The following is a 15,846-nucleotide window of genomic DNA, read 5'->3' as shown; positions in this document are numbered from 1 at the left end:
TTGGCGGAGCTCCTCTTCGCCTCCCCCAGCAAGCCCAGAGTGGGTCCTCAGCAGCTGTTCCTGTTGGAGGTGAAGCCTTTTGTCTTTAGGATTCTCCTGGCCGTAACAATAGCCCCTCGCAGCAGAGGCATCTCCCAGACACCAACCTCTCAGAGCCCTTTCCAGAAGGCAACTCCAACGACGTCCTGCTGAGCCCGATGCTGCCACCTGGACATAGTGGTTGTTGGTTTTAGCAATTGCTTTTTATCGGCTCACAGGTTCTTAAACCTCATTTTGCGTCAGAATCACCAGGGGATCTTGGTAAAAGTCCACGGACCCAGGCCCCATCCCAGAACCACCTAGAAATAGAGGCAGTTGATGGGTAGCTTAACAAGCTATCAGATGATGCTGATGCACACCCAAGTTTGAGAACTGCCATGGGAAGAAAAGCAACAATCATAGAAACATTAAAGTCCAATCACTGTTTTGCAACAACTGAAATCTAAAACACTATTAACACTAAACACAGTTGGTTCTCCTTCCTTGCTCTCTTACTGTCCCTAATAACTTTCCACTCAAGTATTCAAATACTTTCCTAGAGGGGAAAAGCTACTAGACTACCTGACTTACTAAGCACAAATATGCTGTGGTTTAAGAAAATCTATACACAGAAATCTAAACTTTTAAAACTAATTAGAGATTATTTTTATCATTACAAAAATTTATAGTGATAATAATAACTAATATTTATTATGTTCTTACTGTGTGCCAGGTACTGTTCTAAGCATTTTCTAAGCGTTAAACTATCTGATATTTATTGAGCACTTGCTTTGTAATGAAAACAATTATTTCATTTAGTGCTTCATTTCCTCGAAGCATTTTAATAGATGGGGTAACAGATGAGGAAACTGAGGAACAGATAAGCTAATTACTTGCCAAAAGTTGCACAGCTGTTAAGCAGTAGACCTAAAGTTTGAACCCAGAGCCCAATTCTTAATGATTATATCACCTCTCTCATGTTATAATGATAGGGCTTTATTTAACAAATGTCTATAATTAGATTGTCAAGTGCCAGTACTGGGGGTTATGTTCTAAGTATACAGTGACAAACAAGACAAATAACCCGGCTTTCTGGGGCTTATGATCTGGTGGGTGATCCAAATGTGTAAACAAGTCATTCAGTGCAGTGTGAGGAGTGCAATACTGGGAAACCGCCGGGGTGGGTGCTAGACACGTAGGCTAGAGCAGGAGGACCAAAGAGTTGTAAAAGCCCAGAGTTTAAGGAACACAGGACACGGTTAGTGGAAGAAATGAAAAATGGCTTGGTCTGATTGGAGCAGAGAGGGAAGAGGGAATGTGTGAGCAATGGGATTAGAAAGGTAACCTAGCCCCAGATTTTGAAGGACCATGTAAAGCATGTTAAAGGGTTTTAGCATGCAGGAAATGGGGTTCCGTTAGAAGGTATCAGGCAGAGCATGGAGCTAAGGAGAGAGATTTGGCCTGATCCGTTGACTTGTATGTCACAGGCACGCAGTGGCCACTAAAGCCACAGGAAGATAATATCACCCAAGGAAAGGAGAAGAGGGCCTTGGACAGCAGCTTTAGGAACACCAGCATTTCAGGGCTGGAAAGAGAAGGAGGAGACCCCCCCAAAAAGATTCACAGGAAGGAGGAGGAAAACAATGAGAGGTGATATAATTTGCCTATGATCACAAAGCTAGTAAGTGGCAAACTTAGAATTCAAAATGTCTCTATCATCCCAAAGCCACATTCTTGACCTCAACATGTCTTAAATATTGTTTTCCCTTACTGCCTGGTGATGTAAAAGTGTTATTTATACGCTTTTCCAGGGGTTCATTTATATAACAACAACAACAAATTTGTCAAGGAATTTGTTCAGTGCATCCTTGAGTTGCGTTAAGGAAGCAAACTCATGAAACATGCTTGTAGCGGCCTCCTCATGGCTCTCCTTGTGTGCCCTGCCAAATCTTTGGCTGGGACATGCTCTCTTTCTACCTAAGAATGCCCCCTAGGACATAGCCATGCACAGTTCATTGGCAGATGCTTAGGATTTCTCTTCAGAAGTCCTTCCATGTGGCACAAGGGGCACGTACAAATCCAGGAACCACTCTGGGTATCCATAATTAAGTGCAGGATATACAACAGTTCAGAAGTTATAAAGTAAAAATAAATTATTAAATTCCCCTGTCTCCCCAACCCCGCTGCCTATAACCCATTCCCAGAAATACCATTGTTAACAATTTAGTATATATCCTTAAATGCATTTTCTACACATATATAAGTAAGTTTTTTAATGAAAGGGATCATATTATCTGTATTGTTCTGAGACTTTCTGTTTAAACTACAAAGTGGCCATCTCTTCACATCAGTGTATGTAGATTTACCTACTTCATTCTTGCCACATACCAGTCCACATTATGAAGGTGCCATTATTGCTTTAATCAAATCCTCTATTGATGGCCATTTGTATTGTTTCTAGGTTTGTTTTGTTTTGTTTTCAGGATGCTTTTCTTCTGCAGAGTGTGAGGGCCCCAAAAAAATGTTGTTTGGGCTCAGTTTTGGACCGAACATTTTTCTGAATTTGCCATTGTTTGTCCTTAACTTTCTTCCCTTTTTGAGCTTGTTGGCTGTTTCCCTCCTGCTGTTCCCTCTAATCTCACTAATACTCAGTTCAAGGTATGTTTGTTGCTTTAAAGATCTCCTTACAAAATCTAGGACTCTTTGGAGGAGGTATGTTCAACAAATAAACAAACTACCATCCTGACTTTACATTCTTATTCTAGAGGATTTCGGAGGCACTGGAAGAAGTTCTCTTGTTATCTGGGAATCAGCTTAAAAGCCTCAAGTTATGTTTAAACTGTGCTTCTCATTTCCTTTTTAACAGTATCATAGATAAAGTTTGACTGAATATGTTTAAACTGAAGGCATAGCCTATAACTTCAAAGAGTTTACTGGCTCCTACAGTCTACTGGGAGGCAAAATTAGTGTAAGGGAAACAATTGGAGAGCAGCTGAGTATTAATTATGTGTTACAAGCCCTTGGGCACCAAAAGTTCAGGGAGGAGAAAGCTAGAGGAGTTCTCTGCCCCTCCAAGGGAAAGGTGGAACTTGAGCTGAGTTAGGAAGCAGGAGGTAACTTTCGGAGAATTTTAGGCAGAAGTTGGAAGGCTTTTCAAGTACAGGGTAAATTTTCATACCTTTTTATTATCTGAAATTTTCTTAGTTTTTGTTTAGGATCTGCTTACCCCCCTGAGAACATAAGCTTGATGAAGGCAAGGACCGTTTCTTATCACTGTTGAATCCCAGTTCCTGGTACAGTGCCTGGCACATAGTGGATGGTCAATGGATTTATGAATGAATGAACAAATTAACAAACAACCATGGGGTGTGTGAAGAGCAGTAAAAAGACTGGACTATTTGGAAAGAAGTGTCTTTCCTTGAGGAGTAGAGGAATCTCCGATTCTCCAACAGACTGGCAGAGGAACAAGTAAATGGGCCTGCATGGGATTCAAAACACAGGGGCAAGTGGAACCAGCTGAACAAGGTATGATGATTGCCAAGGTAGACCCTGTGTAGATTGCAATAGGGCACTTGAATCTGAAATTAAATTAAAGCACAAACAAAGGAAAATTGATCTGCATAGCCTCCTGGACTCTGCTTGGTCAGCTGACAGTTAGACTTAAAAAAAAAAAAAAAAAAGATTTGTTCAGTTCTACCCTTCCCTTGCTAAGAATACAGTAAAATGTTAATGTGATCACAATACTTTTATTAACACCTACCATGATTGTATTCACTCTTTAAGCAGATAGGTTCATTTTTATCTCATATTGAACCAGTTGTTGACCCAAAAAATGGTTTGTTTCATTTTGTTTCTACATAAACTGTTGTTTTGTAGGTCTTTCCGTCCTGTGCTCGTAAATTGATTATTGGACCTAAATGCAGTGCTTCACATTCCTGGCACATCCTCTCTTATTGATTTTAGACCATCTTTCACCTTATGGAATTCATTTTAAACCTTGATCCTATCATCAATCATAGTAGTTGCTCCTCTTAGCTTGGGGTAATCCATATATATGATCTGCAAATCCCCAAGGATTTGGATGCCTAGAGATCCTTTGGAGAGTTTTAAGGGGCAAGGAGTGTTTACCAGCTGATATACCACCAGCCATGTGCAAAAAAGAAATGACATTTGGCTCTAGGATGACATTAGGCTCATGGGTACGTGGGGCAAAACTTGAGGGTAGTTGGAAAGGAGAGACTGTTGGAATTCCAAGTTAAAGCAAGCCAAGGTCAGAATCTCCAGTTTAAGCAACCCAGAAAGTTTTCTTCTAGGAAGCAGCATTTTAGATGCAGAAAGGGGAAAAGTAGCTTGACAAGTTTTGAGGCAGACAGCAAGGGGGAAAGGGCATGTTGCTCAGTTTATTTATTTATTTATTTATTTATTTATATTTATTTTTGGCTGTGTTGGGCCTTCGTTGCTGCACGCGGGCTTTCTCTAGTTGCTGTGAGCGGGGTCTACTCTTCGTTGCGGTGTGCGGGCTTCTCATTGCGGTGGCTTCTCTTGTCGCGGAGCACGGGCTCTAGGCTCGTGAGCTTGAGTAGTTGTGGCACGCGGGCTCTAGAGTGCAGGCTCAGTAGTTATGGCACATGGGCTTAGTTGCTCTACGCCATGTGGGATCTTCCCTGACCAGGGCTCAAACCCGTGTCCCTTGCATTGGCAGGAGGATTCTTAACCACTGCGCCACCAGGGAAGTCCCATGCTGCTCAGTTTAGAAGCAAAACTAGGGGTGAGAGAAGGATGACCAGCCAAGTTAGATTGTGAGCCTCACCGCCTGGCAGGCAGATATTAAAATTTACTTAGAATCATGGACTACTTGGAATAATCTTCCCTTCCAGCTCTCAGGAATAAGTCCTACTTTGCGGGTTTAAGATGTTTCTCCTCCTCTAGCCACAGTCCAGGTTTTTCACTGGAATTCTGCCTCATTGAGACTCCTCTGTACCTCTCCTCTCAGTCTGCCTCTGTTGTAAAATCAATTACAATTGGCTTACATCTCCAGTTCTGGGTACATTTTCCATCTGCTCCAAACATGCACACCCTCCGACTGTACCATTCCCCACTCCTCCCACCTCCTCCACCCCCTTCTTTCTCCCCATTAACTTTATCTTCTTAAGCAGCTCAGGAACACAGATGTTTTCACCCTGTAGCTCCCGCACAAGGGTATTTTCCCAGTGTCTCTCTGTGTGTATGCTCCAGGCACAGTCTCTCTGGGGAGGGAGAGAGTAAATGTTTTCATTCCAAACCCTCAGGGTCAGGTCTTGTTTGTCTAAACTGTGTTTGTTGCCATAATTATCAGATTAGCTGATCTCTGGCAGCAAGTTGGGGGGCAGGGGAAGGGGGAGGATTAACCCTTTGTAGGGTGGTTGCTGTGCTTTGTCACGGGAATACTTCTGGGAAGAGCTAACCTGGAGGATTTGGCTAGAGTTCTTTTCACCAACGCTAACAGGCCTCAGTAATAGTTTGCTCTGAGTCAATCCAGCCACGCAATGGGCTCCACTGCTGGGATCCAAAAGGCATTTAGTAGAGATGGAGGTTGAAAGGGCATCTCTCCAGGGATCTGCTAGGGAAAGAAAGAGACAGAGCTTAAAGAGAATCTAGATAAGTAACTCAACGAGGGGTATCAGCGTCTCTCAGGCTGAATAAGGAAACCAGGAGTATGCACTGGACGTCTTCAGCCTGCCCACCCACGCCCTCCCCCTTAGCATAAAGGCTGTGAGACTACCAGGCCCCATTTAGGTTTGTTTGGGGATTTTCTGTTGTTACAAAGAGTACCACGATCATTTTCACCACTGCAGTTTTAACAAAACCAGTGGTCTCCCTTTGTAAGAATATTCCCAGCCTTTGTCATCAGACTCAAATGGCTGGGCATTTCAAGATTTTCTCATCTTCCCTTGCCTCCCATAGCACGACTGAATTTCTGTCTGGTCTCCAAAGATACCATAAATACAGAGGTTGCTTTCTCCTCTCAACTCCAAGAGTAGCAACTCCTTTGCATTTTAATTATCTCTTTTACAAATGAATAAATCTTGTCTCCTCAAACGTGTTGTAGGCTCTTTGAGAACGAGAATATCCTTGAGTCCTATACATTGGAGGACCTAGACATATAAATAGGAAGTTCTTAGTAAATATTTACTGTTGATAGTGTTTTTCTAAACTTCCTTTTTCCATTTCCCACCTCTGTTCCTTTCTGTTTTGTGTTTGATTTTTTGTGTGTTTGTTTGTTTGATTGTATACTGATCCTTTATTTCTGGACCAGTCGTCCAATTCATACTCATCACATCTTCCTCCTCTTTTCACCAAACACACACACACACAGAGTGAGAGAAGGAAACTAACATTTACTGAGTGTCTATATACCTAACATTATGCAAACTTATTCCATGTGCTTTTCAAATACCTTGTTTGAAACCCACAATGGCTTCTGAGATAAGTGCTATCAGTCACATAGAAGGAAGTGGAGACTCAGAGAGTTAAGTCACATACACCAGCTCCTACAATTTTAAGTGGGAATGAAGACTGAGCCCCAGATGTGCGTGGCCCTAAAATCCATACAAATCCCATCTTTCTAGTTATGGAAGAGGAGAAAAGTTCAGACAATTAGGGAAAACACACTTTTACCAGAACCCTGACTAAAAATCAACCAGTCTCTCTTTGGTATTTTTTCCCCAATGAATATAACTATAATAAAATCTGTATTAAAAATAAAAGAAGCTCAAACCCAATATACAAATTCTGAACAATATTTTATATAATAAAGTAGTTTTGGAATTGCCTTAGCTTTAGTTATAACTGAATTAGACTCATCTGTTCATGTCCATTCTATTTATAAAGCTGTCATTGCTTGAAAGCAAATATGATTTTAAAATATTCTATGCAACCCACACACTGATGCACCCAACATTGAAAAGAATGGCTGCTGACGTAGACTATTCCCGTGTTCTGAGAGGACAAAAGTCTTTCCTCTCTACTGATATTGCCAGACCTGGTTGCAAATGTAAATAGGGCATAGACAGAGGTTCTTGGGAAGAAATGTACACAACCAGATTTGGGCAGGAGTTTTCAGTTCTGTCCCAGGGGCAGAATTCGGGTGAACGTCCATGGAAGCAAATAGCCAGGGATCCAGCTCCCTTCTCTGCTGCCAGAGAGGTGCTCTGTTCAACATGCAGCCAGCTAAGATGCCACACATCTCCATGTTCTACCCAGGGTTCTTCTCTCCTGACACCTGCTCACCCTTCACCATAAGCCACATAGGAGAAAGATCCGACAGATCTTGAATAGGTCAACTGAACTGTGTTTGTCAGTTGTTCTGATGGGAGAGTTAATGGCAGACAGGTTGAAATGATTTTGTTCCTGATCCAGAAATCTCACTGACGTGGAAAGAAATTCACTTGGCTATATTAGAAAAGTTTTTAAAAACACTGGGAAATGGAAGGAGAGATGATACAAGTGCCTTAAAGGAAATTCAAAGAAGGACTTACTGGGGCTTCCCTGGTGGCGCAGTGGTTGAGAATCTGCCTGCCAATGCAGGGGACACGGGTTCGAGCCCTGGTCTGGGAAGATCCCACATACCGCGGAGCAACTAGGCCCGTGAGCCACAACTACTAAGCCTGCACTCCGCAACAAGAGAGGCCGCGAGAGTGAGAGGCCCGCGCACCGCGATGAAGAGTGGCCCCCACTTGCCACAACTAGAGAAAGCCCTCGCACAGAAACGAAAACCCAACACAGCCAAAAATAAATAAATTAATTAATTAATTTAAAAAAATATATATATTAAGAAGTACTTAAAAAAGAAAAAGGACTTACTTTAAAAGATAACAAGGTAGGAAAGGTGATTTTGGCACCTTGCGGCAGAGTGTTAGCCATATGTAGGAAAAAAGAAGGCAGATTCTTATGAAAGAGAATCTCAGGTTCCTACAATACCATTCTTGATCCTGGCTATGAACAGTGAGCTTGTTGTTATTAAGATGCTTGAGATCCCACTCTACCACTAATAGCTGTGTGACCTAAGGTAAGGCACACACCGTCTCTGGGACTTGTGGGGAAAGTTGAGGATTGGACTAGATGACATCTAGATTCCTTCTTTTGTGGATATGCCATCAAATTCTGGGCCCCTGTAGGGAAGCAAATGGGAAAAGTTGCCTAGAGAAATTACATTTACTCAATTTAATATATGCAAAATGCTAAGAAAATGCCTGGCACACAGTAATTCTATAGAAGTATTAGCGATTATTATTATGCTAGATGATGAGGCTGATGAGGATGGATCCATGCACTACAAACACATTTTTACCTCCACATCTGTAATTCAAAAAGACACATAATCCAGTATTTTGATAACTTTAAAGCCCTCTGTCTTGCAAAAACTTTGATAGGAGTGCAATGACCTATGGCTATTGAAAGTTACGAATAACTATAATTCATGGAAGGAGAATTTGCAAAGCAAACAACCACCATGACAAAATATACGAATGTTTTCTTTGAAAATCTAGCTTTCTTATTTGGTCGTGGAATGGATTAGGCTGACTTGGGAAGTAGTGAGTTTCCCTTCGCTGGATTCAGGGATGTAGATGTCAGGTGGCCAGATGGACTGCACTGACTTTGAAGAAACTTTCTGCCAAAATCTCTATAATTCCAAAGTGAATCCCAGAATCACAAAGTGTCTCAATGCCTGTGGGCAGTAGAGGGTGTCAGACGCTGGACTTCAGCCAGATTACTTAGTCCTGTAATAAGAGGATAGTATCAGTGCCATAATATCAGCCTGGAACATCTTGCACCTTAAATAGTGAAGCTGTGCCTTCTAAGCCTTTAGTTGAAAGGTGATTAGTAGAGTGCATTACTGAGTGGTATCCTGGGTCATTCTCTCTTTTCAGTGCTGAGACTAAGAATTAAAAGAAGTAAGGAATAACAGAGCCACACAATAAGAGAAGGGTCAGAACCAGAGCTCTGGGTTTTTTCTAGATTTTCCTCCCTGTGAAGAGATGGTATTCTCTTGGGCTGAAGATGTAGACCTGAATATGAGTAGAGGCTCATATGCAGCATTAGAGCAAGATAAATGGCAAGTAAAACAGAAAACGAAATAAATAATCAGAAAGAACAGAAGGGCAAAGGGCAGGAGATAGAGAGTTGGAGAGGCAGAGGGAGAGAAAATAAGGAAACGAAGGGACTTTTCTAAAAAAAAAAGTTTATACTTTGAATGAAAGAGAGAAGTAGAGAAACAACATTTAAAAAGAAAAGGGATGGCAAAGAAAGAAAGTGGTAACATATTGTACATGAGTACTACAAAAGCTAGGTAGAAAAGAATAATTAGGGTTGAAAAAAAGTCTATTATAATTTAACCTAGTTATCTGATGAGAATATCTACAGGTGCCTCTTTGCAAAAGAGCGTCTCAGCCAGAGGCCTCAGGATCTGGGAAGAGACCTCCTGTCAACTCCCCAGGAATTTCAGCCTGTCTAACATAGCATAGATCAGTTGTTAACACTGGAATTAGAAGCAAAGCTTCTGTTGAACCCCCTTAGAACCTGTAACCTACCTTTCCTTGGAGGGCTCCCTTCCTTCCTCCCGTCACTTCTCTCTGTCCCCTTCTTGGCTTCACTGTTACTTAATTGACTGTGGGGTGCTTGGTGTGGAGAACCTTCAGAAATGCCTTCCAACCCTCCAGGCAGACAGTTCTCTACTTCTGCTTTCATATTCCTTTCTTCTTTCTTTCTATGATGGCTCTTTTATTGGGATCTGAGGTTTGGGGAATAATCTAAGGATATGCAGTGGGAGCAGGGATGACTCACATGACAGCTCAACTGTGTTGCTATGGCTCAGCTGTCTCTTTTTCTGGTGGGAAAAAAACCTGGAAAAATTGGTTCTAGGTCCACAGAGAGGTTGCTTGGTATCAGGTATTAGTCATCATTGGAAGCAGAAGCCATGTTACAAAATGGCTGAATGTTATTTTATAAACAGTCGTGATAGTGAACTAAATAATTTAATGAGTACTAAAGATAAAACCATAGATCCCGCCCTTGAGGGGCTAACAAACCAAAAGTGGTAGCCCTAGACCCATGCAGTTCAATAATCATCATCACTGCCTGATACTGAGCACCGAGGTGCTTAGGTGCTGGGTACAATGCTGAGCATGTGACAGTCATCAAGTTATTTAATCCTCATAACATCCCAGGAGGCAGGTACTGTTGTTGTCATCCCCACTTTACAGATGAGGAAATGGAAGCCTACAGGTTAAATAATTTGCCAAGATCACTCAGCCTGAGACAGACTGGGATTCAAACATGCTTGGAGGCACCTTATTAGACTGCCTTCACCCATCCCCTTTCTACATCAGCCAGAATCCATTTAATGACTCAAGACTGACTGCAAGAGGAGTGAAGTCCCCAGATTCATCTCATTCCCATTTCAACACTCATTTTGAGGATTCATGCTTGGGAGCCGCTCCCGTGAGCCCTTCCTCACTGTGTCACCTGTGATCCAACCTGCTTTAACCTGTCTGTTCTTCTACCCGCCTGAACCTGCAGATGCCCACACTGAGGAATCCTTGGCCCTGGGTTCTTCCTTCTCTTCCCCCCTTTCCACCAATTCATCCAGAACCCTAACCACATCAAGCCTTCCCAACAATGGTGGTGTTACCCCCAACTAACTGCACATACCTGGGACCTTTGGGGTTCCTACATGTGCTGATTGTCTCCTTCCTAAATCAAGTGAATGACTGAGTGAAGAAACATAAACCTCCTTCAAGACATGAAGTCCTGCTCTCTGGAAGGCTCTCTGCACCTCCTATCCAAGGTGTGGTGTCTTCTTTTCAAGTACTTTCTGCCCATAGCAACAGTCCAATAAAAACCTTCACTTGGACTCTGTGCTAATTTGGAATTTAAAGTGACTAGTTTTGAGAGATTATGCAAAGTATGCATGCAACCAGGATTTTGGAATAGAACAGGACAGGAATGTTTTCACATAATGGTTACTAATATAGTTATTAAAAATCATATTATCAGTTTTCACTGTCTCTAATAATACTTTTTAACCCAGTTTGAGGTTTCCAATTATCTGAAAATAATAATGTTAAAATTTATAATTCAGACTTTTTTTAGATCAACTTTCCCATTCCTCCAGTCCCACCACCCTGCCTTCCCCAATCCCTCCAGGCATCCAAAATGGTACAATGTATATGAATAGGGCCAGGTATCTTATGAATACTCGGTAAATATTAACTAACTGACTGTCTAAATGAATTAATCTGTTAGCCTCTGGTACAAGTGCTTTTTCTGTCTCTCAAATTCAAATCATTTCCTCTCCTTTTACTAACATGGGCATTCATGCATTCAGTTTAAACAGTTGTTTACTTAGGGCTGTTCTGGCCTCCACAGATGCACAGTGTGGTAACGGTGCAAGACAGTATGAGAACAAGTGCTCACATGAGGGTCACAGCAATGGGGAGATGGAAAGAACCTGGGCCTTGACCACAGCAGACCTGGGTTCAAAGGCTGCCTTATCTGTGAAATTGGAGTATCCACACCCAGCTCATAGTGTCATTGATAACAGAACATTTTGGGAGGGGTTGTTGAATGCTGTGTGCATTTACCTCTTCAATCTTCCCTGAAACCCTACATAGGAGGGAAATGGGACTTCTTGGGGTGGAAAGATTTGCCCAGCCTGAGGTCTCCCAGCTAGTTAGTGATGGGCATTGCTGGAATTTGAACACATTATTAACTCTGAAACCACACAACACAGATGGAATTCGAACCCAGCCAAAATTCAGATTGGGACTTGAACCCGTGAGCTGGGACTTGAACCCACTCACTGTCTTTTAATCGAAATTGAACACCTGGTCTCACGACTTACTGAAGCTCAGGTTCTTTATGTCTCAGCGCAGAAGGAATTCAGCAAGAGGCAAAGTGATAGGTAGATTTATTGTGAGAGATGCATGGCACGCTCCATAGACAGAATTTGGTCCGTCTCAAAAGGCTTGAGAGTGGCCCCAAAATTTGGGGTGGTTAGTTTTTATGGACTGGGTAATTTCATAGGCTAATGAGTGAGAAGATTATTCCAACTATTTTGGAGAGGGGTTGGGGATTTCCAGGAATTGGGTCACTGCCCCCTTTTGGCCTTTTATGGTCAGCCTCGGAACTGTCACGGAGCCTGTGGGCATGTCATTTATCATATGCTAATGTATTACAATTTATCTTACATTTGTAGTAAATGTTCCTTTACTTTTGAAAAGTGCTATCCTTGTTTCTGCTCAAAAAAGGGAAGCAGGGGATTTGCCTTTACCCAGGTTGGCTCAAGGAGAGGATCGATGTGCCCTTTGGGTTAGGTGTGGTGATGGCTGCTGGAGAAGTGGGGGAACTGTGAGGAACTGGGCAGATGGAAAGGGAGACAGTGGGAGGCAAGTCAGAAAGCTGTGATGACTCATCTCTCACTGCAGGGATTCCACCACCAGTTCTTCCCAGCTGGCTTTTTCAATCCCCATTTCAGGTGTGGAAATATCCTAATGCCTGGAGTAGAGGGAAAAGACTGGGGGGAAGCATTGTAGTATAGAAAGAACGACAGTACAAAGCTTAGAGCCAAGGACACTAACTATGAGCTTTGAACAAGTTACTTAACATCTCTGGGTGTCCCTGTGTATAATGGTGGTGATATACAGACCTCAGGGAAGCTGGGACAACCCAGTGAAATCTTGTTCATAAAGGACCGTGCAGAGGAGGTGACTGTTGAGCACCTGGGGAAAGATGCGACACTCAGACTGCAGCCCCAGTTAGTGACAGAATTTGGCTTTTGCTGAATCCTACCCAAAACACAACTGGGCTATGGTCATCCTCCCAAGAAAATGTGTGATGATGGTAACTCTAATGGCCACTAAAGTTAACTAAAGTTACTCCATTTGGGAGAGGAAAAAGGAGCTGCAAAAGAACTCCATTATCGGGAGGGTAAAAATGAAAAGCAACATTTTAAAGAAAGTTTTTTTTTTAATAGATTTATTTATTTTTATTTATTTATCTTTGACTGCGTTGGGTCTTTGTTGCTGCTCGCAGGTTTTCTTTAGCTGCAGCGAGCGGAGGCTACTCTTCATTGTGGTGTGGGGGCTTCTTATTGCAGTGGCTTCTCTTGTTGTGGAGCATGGGCTCTAGGCACGCGGGCTTCAGTGGTTGTGGCACGCAGGCTCAGTAGATGTGGCTCTCGGGCTCTAGAGCGCAGGCTCAGTAGTTGTGGTGCATGGGCTTAGTTGCTCCGCAGCATGTGGGATCTTCCCAGACCAGGGCTCGAACCCATGTCCCCTGCATTGGCAGGCGGATTCTTAACCACTGCACCACCAGGGAAGTCCTGGGAACATTTTAGATGAAAAAAAAAAACAAACATTGTGAATCTAGAAAAAAATCTAGAGTAGCTCAATAGAAGGTCTAAATTTAACTGTAAAAAAAAGAAAAGTCCAGGTGCCTGAGGTGGGGAAATAAAAATTTTGCTGACTATTCAAGTAAGATGTTTATAATAAAAATACAAATTAAAAAAAATTATGCTGAAAGTAAGGTTAAAAAAAGGAAATCCCACAAATGATTCTCAACGTTTTTTTAATTGTAGTAAAATACACATAAACCACTGCAATCATTTTTAAATATACAGTTCAGTCCTATTAAGTACGCTGACATTGTTATGCAACCATCACCACCATCCATCTCCAGAACTCTTCATCTTGCAAAACTGAAACTCTGTACCCATTAAACAGTACTCCCCATTTGCCCCACCTCCAGCCCTGGCAACCACTGTTCTACTTTCTGTCTCTATGAATTTGACTACTTTAGTTACCTCATATAAGTGTAATTACACCATATATTTCCTCTTGTGACTGACTTATTTCACTTAGCATAATGGACTCTCAACTTTTAAACTATATATATTCCAAAGTCATTTGCAAAGTGATTTAAATTTCCATATGGAAGAAGAATGAAGATGGCTCTTCCCAGACCTGGAGGAGGGAGTGGATGCAGGTAGAATGTGGACCCAGTGGAACCCCAAATGCAGTTTTGCGGATTAGGGACTTCTGTTCCTTTCTTTTTTTTTTTTTTTTATGAATTTATTTATTTGGCTGTGCTGGGTCTTCGTTGTGGTGCGCGGGCTTCTCACTGCAGTGGCTTCTCTTGTTTCAGAGCACGGGCTCTAGGCATGCGGGCTTCAGTAGTTGTGGCACGCGGGCTCAGTAGTTATGGTTCGCAGGCTCTAGAGCGCAAGCTCAGTAGTTGTGGCACACGGGCTTAGTTGCTCCACAGCATGTGGAATCTTCTCGGACCAGGGCTCGAACCCATGTCCCCTGCATTGGCAGGTGGATTCTTAACCACTGTGCCACCAGGGAAGTCCATCTGTCCCTTTCTTGAATGCTTTTGTGTTGCCGCAACATAAGGGTTCACAGGGGTGTTGGCCTTAGTATTCACAGCATTTCCCTTTGTGTTTTCCGTAGGGTCCATTCCATTATTACCCTCTCCCACGGTGTTCACTATAGCTCATAATAAACAGGCAGATGGTCAGCTAGACAGTTCATTTTACTTACAACTTTCCATGTAGCAGACACAGTCAATAGTTTAAAGTGGATAGTTTTAAAGAAGAAATTGTAGTGGGCAACATAGTCACATCCCATCATCTCTACTCCTTTCTTTCCCAGATTATGAAGCAGCTGTGGAATTTGGATGGGTTGACACTTCCGCTCTTGAAATGAACTTTGATTGGTTTGAGTGAATCAGTAAAGCCCATCACACTGACCATCGTGATTGGTTTGGGAATGGGTCCATGACATAATTCCAACTAACGAGACATGTTCACTGGAGGTGAACTAGGAAGCACAAAGTCTCAGACATACTATATCAGTCTCAGTATGAAGGCAGTGCTATGGACATCAGAGTCCTTGATGACAGGGTTCAGGCTCTGGATCAACCCATCCAGAGAGGTCATGAGGATGGAGCACCATTATGGGATTAGTGCCCTTATAAGAAAAGATGGCAGAAAGCCTCTCTTGCTCTCTCTGCCATGTGAGGACATATGTGATAAGGCAGCTGTTTGTAAGCCAGGAAGAGAGCCTCACCAGAACCTAACCATGGCAGCTCCATGCCTCTGAAATGATTCACAGGCAAGCTGCCTTTGGGGGGCTCTGAGGGTGGCATCGTCACCTAAATAAATGAAGATTACAAAGAAGAACAAGGAGGAGAAGGGGAAGGAAAGAAAAGGTGAGAGGCAACACGGTGAAGAGCAGTACTCACTCATTTCCACCAGAACAGCAGAGAACAATGAAAGCACACCATCCAAAGTCCTGGGGGCATGGCCAGAAAAAGTGTGCCAATATCTTTGAAATCTTATATTTTATTGTAAAAAATCATGCAAATTCTGCATTCTACTTCATAATGTGCCTTTACTCTTTTATATAAAAATGTTTTCCTAAAAGTGCCATTTTATACCAATTTTTTTTTTTTTTTGGCCATGCCGCGAGGCTTGCGGGATCTTAGTTCCCCAACCAGGGATTGAACCCTTGCCCCCTGCAGTGGAAGCACGGAGTAGCCACTGGACCGCCAGGGAATTCCCTATAGCAAGTCTTTGAAATGATCTCTTGGCCCTGCCCTACCTATCCTGGCACGCTTACACCCCAATGTGAGTAGCACAAGTGCATCAGAAAAAGCGCTGGATTCAGTTTTAAAATCTGAGTTCCTTTTCCAATTCCATCCCTTCACAGCCATATGAGCTTGCAAAATCACTCACCTTCTTTAAGCTTCTCTTTCCTCATGAGTAAAAGGGAAGACGACATCTCTTTG

General features: G+C 42.5%; 1 long non-coding RNA gene across 1 annotated transcript in view; it reads left to right on the top strand.

Annotated features, from left to right (window-relative positions):
• Positions 1 to 15,846, top strand: part of LOC132350864 (uncharacterized) — a 36,354-nt gene that overhangs the window by 13,443 nt on the left and 7,065 nt on the right. The window contains exon 3 of the long non-coding RNA XR_009498031.1: positions 3,223 to 3,543. This is a non-coding gene — a long non-coding RNA (uncharacterized LOC132350864). The remainder of the gene's footprint in view (positions 1 to 3,222; positions 3,544 to 15,846) is intronic.

The sequence above is a fragment of the Balaenoptera ricei genome, chromosome 16 (genome assembly GCF_028023285.1).
Source record: "Balaenoptera ricei isolate mBalRic1 chromosome 16, mBalRic1.hap2, whole genome shotgun sequence".
Classification (NCBI taxonomy): Eukaryota; Metazoa; Chordata; class Mammalia; order Artiodactyla; family Balaenopteridae; genus Balaenoptera; species Balaenoptera ricei.
Note: the sequence above shows the minus strand (reverse complement) of the source record. Positions and strands in the feature narration are given on the sequence as shown.